The sequence below is a fragment of the Schistocerca americana genome, chromosome 11, assembly GCF_021461395.2.
Source record: "Schistocerca americana isolate TAMUIC-IGC-003095 chromosome 11, iqSchAmer2.1, whole genome shotgun sequence".
NCBI classification, from domain to species: Eukaryota; Metazoa; Arthropoda; class Insecta; order Orthoptera; family Acrididae; genus Schistocerca; species Schistocerca americana.
In genome coordinates, this window is record NC_060129.1 from 73,049,326 (window position 1) to 73,058,793 (window position 9,468).

General features: G+C 50.5%; 1 non-coding gene across 1 annotated transcript; it reads right to left on the reverse strand.

Annotated features, from left to right (window-relative positions):
* Window positions 1-7,990: 7,990 nt before the first annotated feature.
* Window positions 7,991-8,065, reverse strand: Trnat-ugu. The gene has a single exon. It is a non-coding gene; the product is annotated as a tRNA-Thr (tRNA).
* Window positions 8,066-9,468: the final 1,403 nt, after the last annotated feature.

The window sequence follows — 9,468 nt, forward strand, 5'->3', positions numbered from 1 at the left end:
GTATACTTGTCCCTGATGTAGGCTCTGAGCACCTCTCTGACATTTCCTCAGTCCTCACATTCTGTCGTCTCTCGAAGTTGACCGCTTCCTTCTGGATGGTGTTTTTTTCCTTGCTTCACCCATTCCTGCTACCATCAGCAAATAGTGGCATCATCCTCTCTCAAATGTTAACTTCTACGTATATTGTGCACATGCCTACCCGCCAAGCATACTTACTGCGTAGCTGAGTACATAGAATGAAATTCACAAAGACTTTATACCTTGGTATCGACACATCCCCTGTTCGCTAGCCTTGCCAGTCACGCATTGATATTACACTGCAGCATCACATGTTCATCCATCGGGCACCAAAGTTTATAATTTTGTCTTTTCTGCCGATACCTATATGCGTTTCAGTTTGTGACCAATCTGCATAAGTTGTTCATTGTGAACCTTTTTTTCCTTTATTCACCTCTCAGACTGTACAATGTATCACATCGCTCTATATGCTAAGGTTTTGTCACCACCACGAAGCTGGAAACAGGTGTGGAACACACTCCACCCCTCCGCCTCTTCCTCAAAGACCCCCCTCTATCGCCACTGGTAATATAACACATTTTAAATATTTGTCCCCGTTAACTACCTGAATAAATTCTCTTATCTCATCGTACAGTGATTCAATCTGTTCATCTGTGGTGTTGAAAGGCATGTAAACTTGTACCACTGTGGTGGGTGGATTTTGGATCTATGTTTATTTTTCATATAAAGTTAATGGCAGGTTAGCGATGGAGCTGAGTATTGTGATACTGCTTCACTGATTGTTTCAATAACAAAGGGGTTAACACATATCTTCTTCATATACAGTAAGGATCAACTGCCACACATTTTCGGTTATAGATACCAACTCCACAAGAGGTGATGTGCAATAATTATGGTAAACTGCACTTTGCTACTGCAACTGTCAATACTAAAAGTTGTTATGAGAGTCACAGCAAGTTTTAGTTCTGGGGCGGTCAGTTTCCTAAATATTGTCCACTACATAATGAGACAGGGGACAGTCATGAACAGTAATCGTCCAGTCTCTTTATGATGAAGTAAGAAAACATGAATAATGAAAGATGTGGAAGAATATTTTGCAAAGAAAATATAAACTTAGTATGTCTTCACACAACTCTGTCTTTCTTTCGTGTAGGTTCGTGGTGTAGTTAATGAAATTCATCGCACGTCTGAGTGGGTCCCCACCTGCACCGTCATTCTCTTTTGCTTACATCTGCTGCTTCCAGCTGGGAATGCCATTTCCTCAAACAGCCACGTCACCGCGGAAAGCGTTTGTCACCGCCGTTGCTGGGAAATGACCTTAATAGATACGTCGCTAGTCAGATGTTTTATCTGGCGAACACATTGTAGACACAAATTCACACATTTCACTCGCTCTTTCTTCGAAACTAGCGTAAAAAACTGCGGGGAAACGGACCGACACTGCAGCAAAGGCAAGTGCGGTTACTGCCCTGTCATCTGTTAGTGGCGCCAAGCGACAGCCGCGTGGCCCGATTTTCCATACCAGCACAAACTATTTTATGTTTTTTTTCTTTATTGTTATTTCACTCCCCAAAATGGAGAGGGCTGGCGGCAGCACAATACGCCGCTCTTCAGCCAAGAGAGTTACAGAAAAATCATAGTCAAATGAGAAAAGAACACATAACATAGAATGGTATAAAGTGATGAAGAAACGAGAACAAAAATAGATGAGCATAAATGGTAGATTTAAAAAGAACATAGACGAGAGCCACACACACATGTGGAGAATGAACACTGTAATTCGACACGAAAATAAAGAAATACCACAGTGTGAACACAAATGAGTGATTCTGGCGACACTGCACATGGCACTAGAGTAATGCTGACACCATAACAAAAACGATAAACATCACAGCACTGAAGGGGACCTACCACTGGGTGAAGGGATGAGGGGGAAAGAAAAGGGGGTAGAGATGGTAGGAGGAAACAAGGAGGGGGTAGGGTGACAGTGGAAGGGGGAAGGAAAGGAGGGGGCAGGTTAAAAGAAAAAAGAAGGTTTTCGGCATGGGAAAAGGAAGAAAATGGGAAGGGGGAGAGGGTGGGAGCCCTGAGGAGGGGGAAAAAGGGGGGATTAGATCTGGTAGGAGGGGTAGATGGAAGACATGAGGACATCATCCAGAAGGGGGAGTTGGTGGAAGCCACCTTGGGCGAGGGTATGGAGCGTGTGGACATGGAGACCAGGCGGGACACTGTGGTGCGGGTGTGGCAGTGGGCTAAGGTGGGAGAGGATGGGAGAAACCAAAAATCGGGGGGAGCGGGTCCAGTTTGTGGTAGACATATAGGATCCATATTCATTCTAGGAACAGGAAAGATGGGGGAAATGAATCAGATCATAAAGGATTCGCATGGGGGAAGGGAGACGGATGTAATAAGTGAGGTGGAGTGCATGGCGCTCAGTGAATTGGAGGGATTTGTAATAGGTCGGGTAAGTGGACATCGTGGGGTGGGCGTAACATACGAGGGCGCAGATGAGGGACTTATAGGTATGTAGTATGGTGGAAGGGTCTAATCCCCATGTTCGACTAGAGAGGAGACAGAGACGGATATGTGCCTTGGCTTGGACAGTGAGGGGATGGGGGTTCCTAGAATGGCGGCAGTCGAGGGTGATAGCAAGGTAGTTGGGAGTGAGGGCAATGGGACAACCAGTGATGGTAAGGTGGAAATCTAGGAGGCGGAAGGAGGGGGTGGTGTGGCCTACGATGATTCCCTGGGTCTTGGAGGGATTCATCTTAAGGAGCCATTGGTTGCACCATGTGGTGAACAGGTCAATGTGGGACTGGAGGAGGCGCTGGGAGTGTTGGAGGGAGGGGCAAGAGCAAGGAAGGCAGTGTCATCGGGATATTCCAAGAGATGGGCAGGTGGTGGAGGCTGCGGCATGTCTGCCGTGTATAACAGGTAGAGGAGAGGGCAAAGGATGGAGCCTTGGGGCATGCTTGTGGAGGGGTAGAAGGTGTAAGAATTGGAGTTGCGGATGGTAACATAGGAGGGGCAGTGAGAGCAGAAGGAGGCCATAATGCCAACATAGTTGATGGGAAAGGTGTAAGTCTGGAGTTCGAAGAGGAGCCCGGGATGCCATACGTGGTTATAGGCATATTCAAGGTAATGGGACGCAAAGATGGCAGAGCGTTGGGAATTGAGATGAGTGGAATGGAGGTGTGTCAGTTGGAGGAGGAGATCGTCAGGAGAGAAGGAAGGTTGGAAGTGACATTGGGTCAAGGGAAGGAGACGGTGCTGGTGGAAGTGGTGGTGAATGCGGCAGGTAATGATGTACCCCAGGACCTTGCTGAACACTGACGTGAGACTCATAGGGCACTAGGAGGAGGTATCGGAATGGAGTCTGGCAGGCTTGAGAAACATAAGGATCCGGGAAGACTTCTACAGGTCAGGGTAGAAGCCGGTGGAGAGGATAACATTATGGAGGGTGGTTAGGACTGTAAGGAAGGAGAGGGGGGCTTCTTTGAGTTGGCGGTATGTAACACGGTCGTGACCGGGAGCCATATTACGATTGGTGTGTAGTGTGGTGACGATGTCTTGTGTGACAATGGGGGTGTTGAGAAAGGATGCTGGTGTGGCCCCCAAGTACTGGAAGCTAGGAGCAAGTGGGGGGAGAGGTGTCAGTGCGGCCCTGGATGTCAGGCAGACAGCCTGCCCACCTGCCCGTTCCCCGACATCCATCACTTTGCCGCCTGCTGTCCATCTGTCCGTCTGTCGGTCCATTTGTCCATCCATTGTCCATCGTCGACGCTGCCTGCTGTCCGTCTGTCCGTCGCCATCCGTCCATCATGAACCTTCTCACCTCCACTGTCATCTACTCCTTCCCCTCCCCCTCTTCCACTGTCCCTTCCTGGAGTGCTGCTTCTCGCTTCCCTCCTTATACTTCGTCCTCCCTCCCCCCCTCACCCATTCCCCCATCTCCTCCTCTGTTGTGTACCCCCCCCACATCTACACTCTTCCCCTAGCCTCCACACCCACAACAGCTCCTGCCTCCACCCTCAAGTACATCTCTGCTGCCACCTCTCAGGTTGTCGGTTTGCTCCTTCTCACCCCCCTGTCACTTCATCATCTGCATCCACCGCATTCGCCACCCCATGTCAGGCCAAAATCACCGCCACTGAACCAGCTGCTTCCCCCAGCACCTCCACCACGCCTACAGGATCTGCCACCCACCACCTCCCTCTCCTCCCCATCCCTCTCTCCTCCTCCCAGCCTACAGTCTCCAAAAAACTCCACAAACACGTCATTTCCGACTCTGCCCCTCCAGCAAAAAGGCACCACCTCCTCCCCCTCCCCCCTTTGTCTCCATGGACACTACCCCTCCTCCTGACAACCGTACCCCAGACCCCACCCTCCAAACGTTTCTCCTGTCCACCCCAGACACTGGTGCTCCCATCCCCCAGCTGACTTCTCGCAGCCGGCCGCTGTGGCCGAGCGATTCTGCGCGATTCAATTTGGAACCGCGCAGCTGTTACTGTCGCAGGATCGAATCCTGTCTCGGGCATGGATGTGTGTGATGCCCTTAGATTATTTAGGTTTATGTAGTTCTGTAGTGTGGCAGAATTGTAAAGAGGTGGAGACGTGGACTATTGTCAAGTTTCGTTGCCTATGTCGAAAGCCAGAAGCAGTAGGTCGGCCAAGAAGTAAGAAGATTACACATGTATGGAATGTGACGTCACACAGGGGTCATGGCCTGGTTCCACACAACAGGCGAGAGAGAATTGCTTAGCACGCGGGTTTGTGTTAGACGGAGACTTTCATAGAGTGCAAGACAGAGGTATAGTGTCAGCTGTACTGCATTTCACAACTTCGCGTAAGTCTGTCGAAACAACACCTAACTCTGTTGCAAGAACACCTAAGGGGCGAGTACGACAGATAAGTCAGCACTATAAGTGGAACGAATGTGGTCATTACAAACGAGAATGACGTCAGGACGTCGCTCGTGCTTCCTTTAAATACGCCAGCTTTGATAGCAACAGGGCACTCGCACTCGCAGTTAGACTTGCAGTTAGATGTGTACTGGGTCGCTGCGTAGCGCTCAGGTCGGTGATCGACATGTTATTCTTTATTAAGGAGATGTTGCAGTAAGAGCAGCCCATCCAGCAGCAGACGTGAGGGGTCTCTGCTGCCGCTATCAATCATCAACCCAGGATTAGCAGACATCGCGGCAGACTCGCTCGCCGCCAATGTTGACCACATCAGTGAGCCGTTGTCGAGATCGTGTGGGGCCTAGGCCCTGTGCACCCGCCATCACAGCCGGGTGAGCCAACGATGCTAGGGGACTGCAGTCTGTTCCGCCCGTCCACTGCGGACGAGCCACCAGGAGGAGCACGGAAGAAGATGGGGTGGGATAGAGTACACTCTGCACTACGAGAAAGCTTCTGGTGCCAACAGCGCCGGGGACTCCAACCCAAAGCCTCTAGGTGCAGCAGCCTGCTGTATACCTTGAGCCAGCTCACCAGCCGGGCGCCGCCAGCCACGCGCGACTGAAGTAAGGGCATTCCTCCGCTACATCACTGCACGCGGCGTTGCGCTAGCAAGGCTGGTGCGGCCCGGATCTGGTGTCATCGCTATGAGTCAGCGAGGACTCGGGGAAGGTCACTTTGTACTCGGCACGAATAAAGGTGTTATGAAATAATAATGTTTCTTTGGCGTTTCTGACGCTTCTACAGCCATTTCATAGCATCCTGACAGCTGGAGAGGTCACCGCTCGGTCATCCAGTCCACCGTAGGTGACCGGGACCACCGGGGCGCATACAGTTCTAAGTTGTAGGGGACTGATGACCGCAGATGTTAAGTCCCATAGTGCTCAGAGCTATTCGAACCATTTTTCGATTCCTTGCACACCTCCTCTGTAAACTACTGTGCATTATGTTTGGCCCCAACGCATCCCTGACTCCCTTCCTCTCATCTTCCTCTCCCCGTCAGCGTCAGCCTCCCGATCGTCCCCCCACCTACACCACCATGATGACCAAACTCAGCCCAGTTATCACGGAGGATGAGGTGTTGGTGGAACTGAGCTCACACCCTAACCTGCAAATCCACTCAGCCCAACGTATCCACAATGCTGCTGGTCCCACCTATCTCATGAGGGTCTTTTCGGAGTCCACCCCCTCCACTGACCACCTCCACTCCCAGGGTGCTCAGATTTACCACCATCACCATCCAGTTGAATCCTCCAAATCCCTCCCCAATCCTACCAATTCCAGCACCACCTCATGTACAATGATCACCTGACCCCCAACTGCAAAAGCCTCCCCAACTGTCCCCATTGCAAGGTCTCCCACTTTCTTAAAAACTGCCCCAATCTAGCCACCCCTCTCTCCTGTAACACCTGCAACAGCCCCCATTCTACCTACTGCCACATGTGTGAACCTAAACCCCCTCATGCCACCCCTGAGCTTACTGTCCCTGTTTGTCCTATTGTCTCCCATCCACCCCAACAATTCCCACGTTGACTGCACCTTCTGCACCTTTGTAATATCCATCAACATAAACATCCACAGCTGCTCCCCTGCCGCCCTTCATTGGTGGCATCAGTTCCTCTCCACGATCCAAGATGACTTTGTTCCACATCCAAAACACATCCATCCCGAAAGCGACGTCACTCACAATGTTGTCATTACCTCCACCAACCTTCTTGGGTGTTTCACCTTCGACATCCTTGACCCCACATGTACTGACCACTTCCCCGTCCTCTCACCATCATGTCTGCTCATCACGCCCCTCCAGCTCTCTGCCCTGCACCCCCTCCCAAGGTCATCCATGTCTACCATTGTGCCAACTGGGATGCCTACTGGGAATCCATCACCACCCAGGTCGAAAGCCATCCTCTTACTTATCACCATCCTGACGACATCATTCATGCCTCGTCCTTCCTTCAGAAGGTAATTACTGACGCCTTGGAGGTCCATGTTCCCACTAAAACCATCCATCCCCACCGTCCCACTGTCCCTCTGCAGGTTGTCCTCCTCTTCTGTGAATCCCGCCGCCTCTATCACTCCTTCCTGCGCACTCATGACAGGGATACTCTTCAACACCACCGGCAAATACAGCGAAACGTACAGAACCTTATTACAGAGAAGAAACGCCAAGACTGGCGCCAGACATGTACACGACTGAATTCCACCCTGCCTATCAACTCCTCCAAGTACTGGTCTGCCTCCCATCGCCTTACTGGTTCCCATTCCGCACCGAATTACCCCCTTCTCCATAACGACTGCCCCCTTCCTGACAGCCTCAGTAAAGCCAACCCCACCCGCATCTCATGGTCGCGCAGTAGCGTTCTCGCTTCCCATGCCCGGGTTCCCGGGTTCGATTCCCGGCGGGGTCAGGGATTTTCTCTGCCTCGTGATAACTGGGTGTTGTGTGCTGTCCTTAGGTTAGTTAGGTTTAAGTAGTTCTAAGTTCTAGGGGACTGATGACCATAGATGTTAAGTCCCATAGTGCTCAGAGCCATCTGAACCATTTGAACCAAAGCCAACCCCTTTGCTTCCCACCTTTCTGAGGTCTTCTCCATCCCAGATGACCCCACTCTGATTATTCTCTCTTCCCCATTGTCATGGAATGCGCTGATACCTCGGTCACTCCACTTGCCCCTAGTCTCCAGTACTTGGAGCACTTGTCCCCTTCTGAAATGAACACTCCAATCACAGCACAAGACTAAACTTCTCTGGTCCAAATGCAACAAGGCCCACTGTCTCATGACTGTGTCATCTACTGCCACCTTAGAGAAAGCCCCATCTCCTTCTTGACTGTCCTTGCCCATCTCTATAACGTCATCCTATCTTTAACTATATATGACGGTAGTATCTCTTCCCGAAAGAACAGTTACCGTCGATGACCATGCAGCTTTGCTAGAAATGAAATGATAATTAAATAGACACCCTAGCTGCAAGCAGGCGTTGATACACTTCATTGGGGACATGTTGAAAATGTGTGCCCCGACCGGGACTCGAACCCGGGATCTCCTGCTTACATGGCAAACGCTCTATCCATCTGAGCCACCGCGGGCACAGTGGATAGTGCGTCTGCAGGGACTTATCCCTAGCACACTCCCCGTGAGATCCACATTCCCAACATGTCCACAACACTACATTCGTAGTATTAGGCAAAGCTGCATGGTCATCGACCTACAAATCCCTCATCTGTCCCATCCTTTGTTATGCCAGTGTTGCCTGGATCTCCGCACCCACCAGCTTTTACAAGACCCTCAAATCTTCAAATGGCATGTGCTGTGCCTTACCTTCCATATCCGCCTTCCCTCCACCACACAGTTCCTGTACGACCTCATCCCCTTCCCCCACCTGCTCCTTTTCCTCCAACATCTCTTCATCCTTTACACTGTCTGCAGGCTAGATCCTTCCCACACCCTGGTTTCCATAATTTGCCTGGTGCCTTTTAATCTAGTGTGTGTTTTTGTGTAGCATAATTTTTTCAGATTTTTATTTCTCATTTAATGTCAGTGCTTCGTATGCTTTCTTTTCTTCTATTTCGCCTTTTTTGTTTCTATATTCCGCCTTGTTTCCTTCGTTATATTGTTTTACATGTCTTCCTGTTTATTTAGGTCTCTTAGCTGTAGAGCAGCGCTTATGCTGGTGCCAGCCTGCCCCTGATCGTGAATGGAAATTACAATAAAGGAAAAAGAAACTATTGAAAAATGTAAGGCCAGATACCCCCCACATCTCCCGATCTCACTGTCCCTGTCCAACCTATTTACGATCCCACCCCTCCTGGAAACAGCCTTTGCCCTCTCCCCACAGTCGAGGACATCGATAGATTTGTAACCATCATCCTACAAAATATCCACCACTTTCAACGTCCCCATACCCTCCAGTAGATCTCCCTAGCTGCTGTTCAATCATCCACCCTAACACCTTCGACACCTACTCCCATAACCAAGCCCATTTTACCTTCTCCCGTCCCAACACCCTAGTTTAAACCCCACCATGGTGCAGCAGCATCGTATCTTGTTCAGTAACATCCGTTCTCTACCTACCAACAAGCAACTCTTCATGCACATCCGTACAACACACCGTGTGGATGCCTCCCTCCTCAATGAAACATTTCTCCAGCCTCCACGTATCATCAGCACATCACCCTACCCCCTTAAACAATCCAATAATCCCCACCTGATTGCGCATGGTGGAGTTGCCATCGGCTACCTTCGCCAGATCCCTATTCGGCTCCAAACCCTCTTTCCTGACCCCACTGAACATCTTATCCTCAGCTTCTTTTTCCTCAGCCTAATCATAAACAGCGCCACCATCTATGCCCGTGCCACTGCCCTCATCCCGTTTGACTTCCTTTGCCACATTGATCACACCTTCTCCTCCTATGTGATTGCCACTGACCTAAACATCCACCGTCGTACCGATGCACAGCTACAATGGTGGCATCGGCTCCTCGCCTCACTGC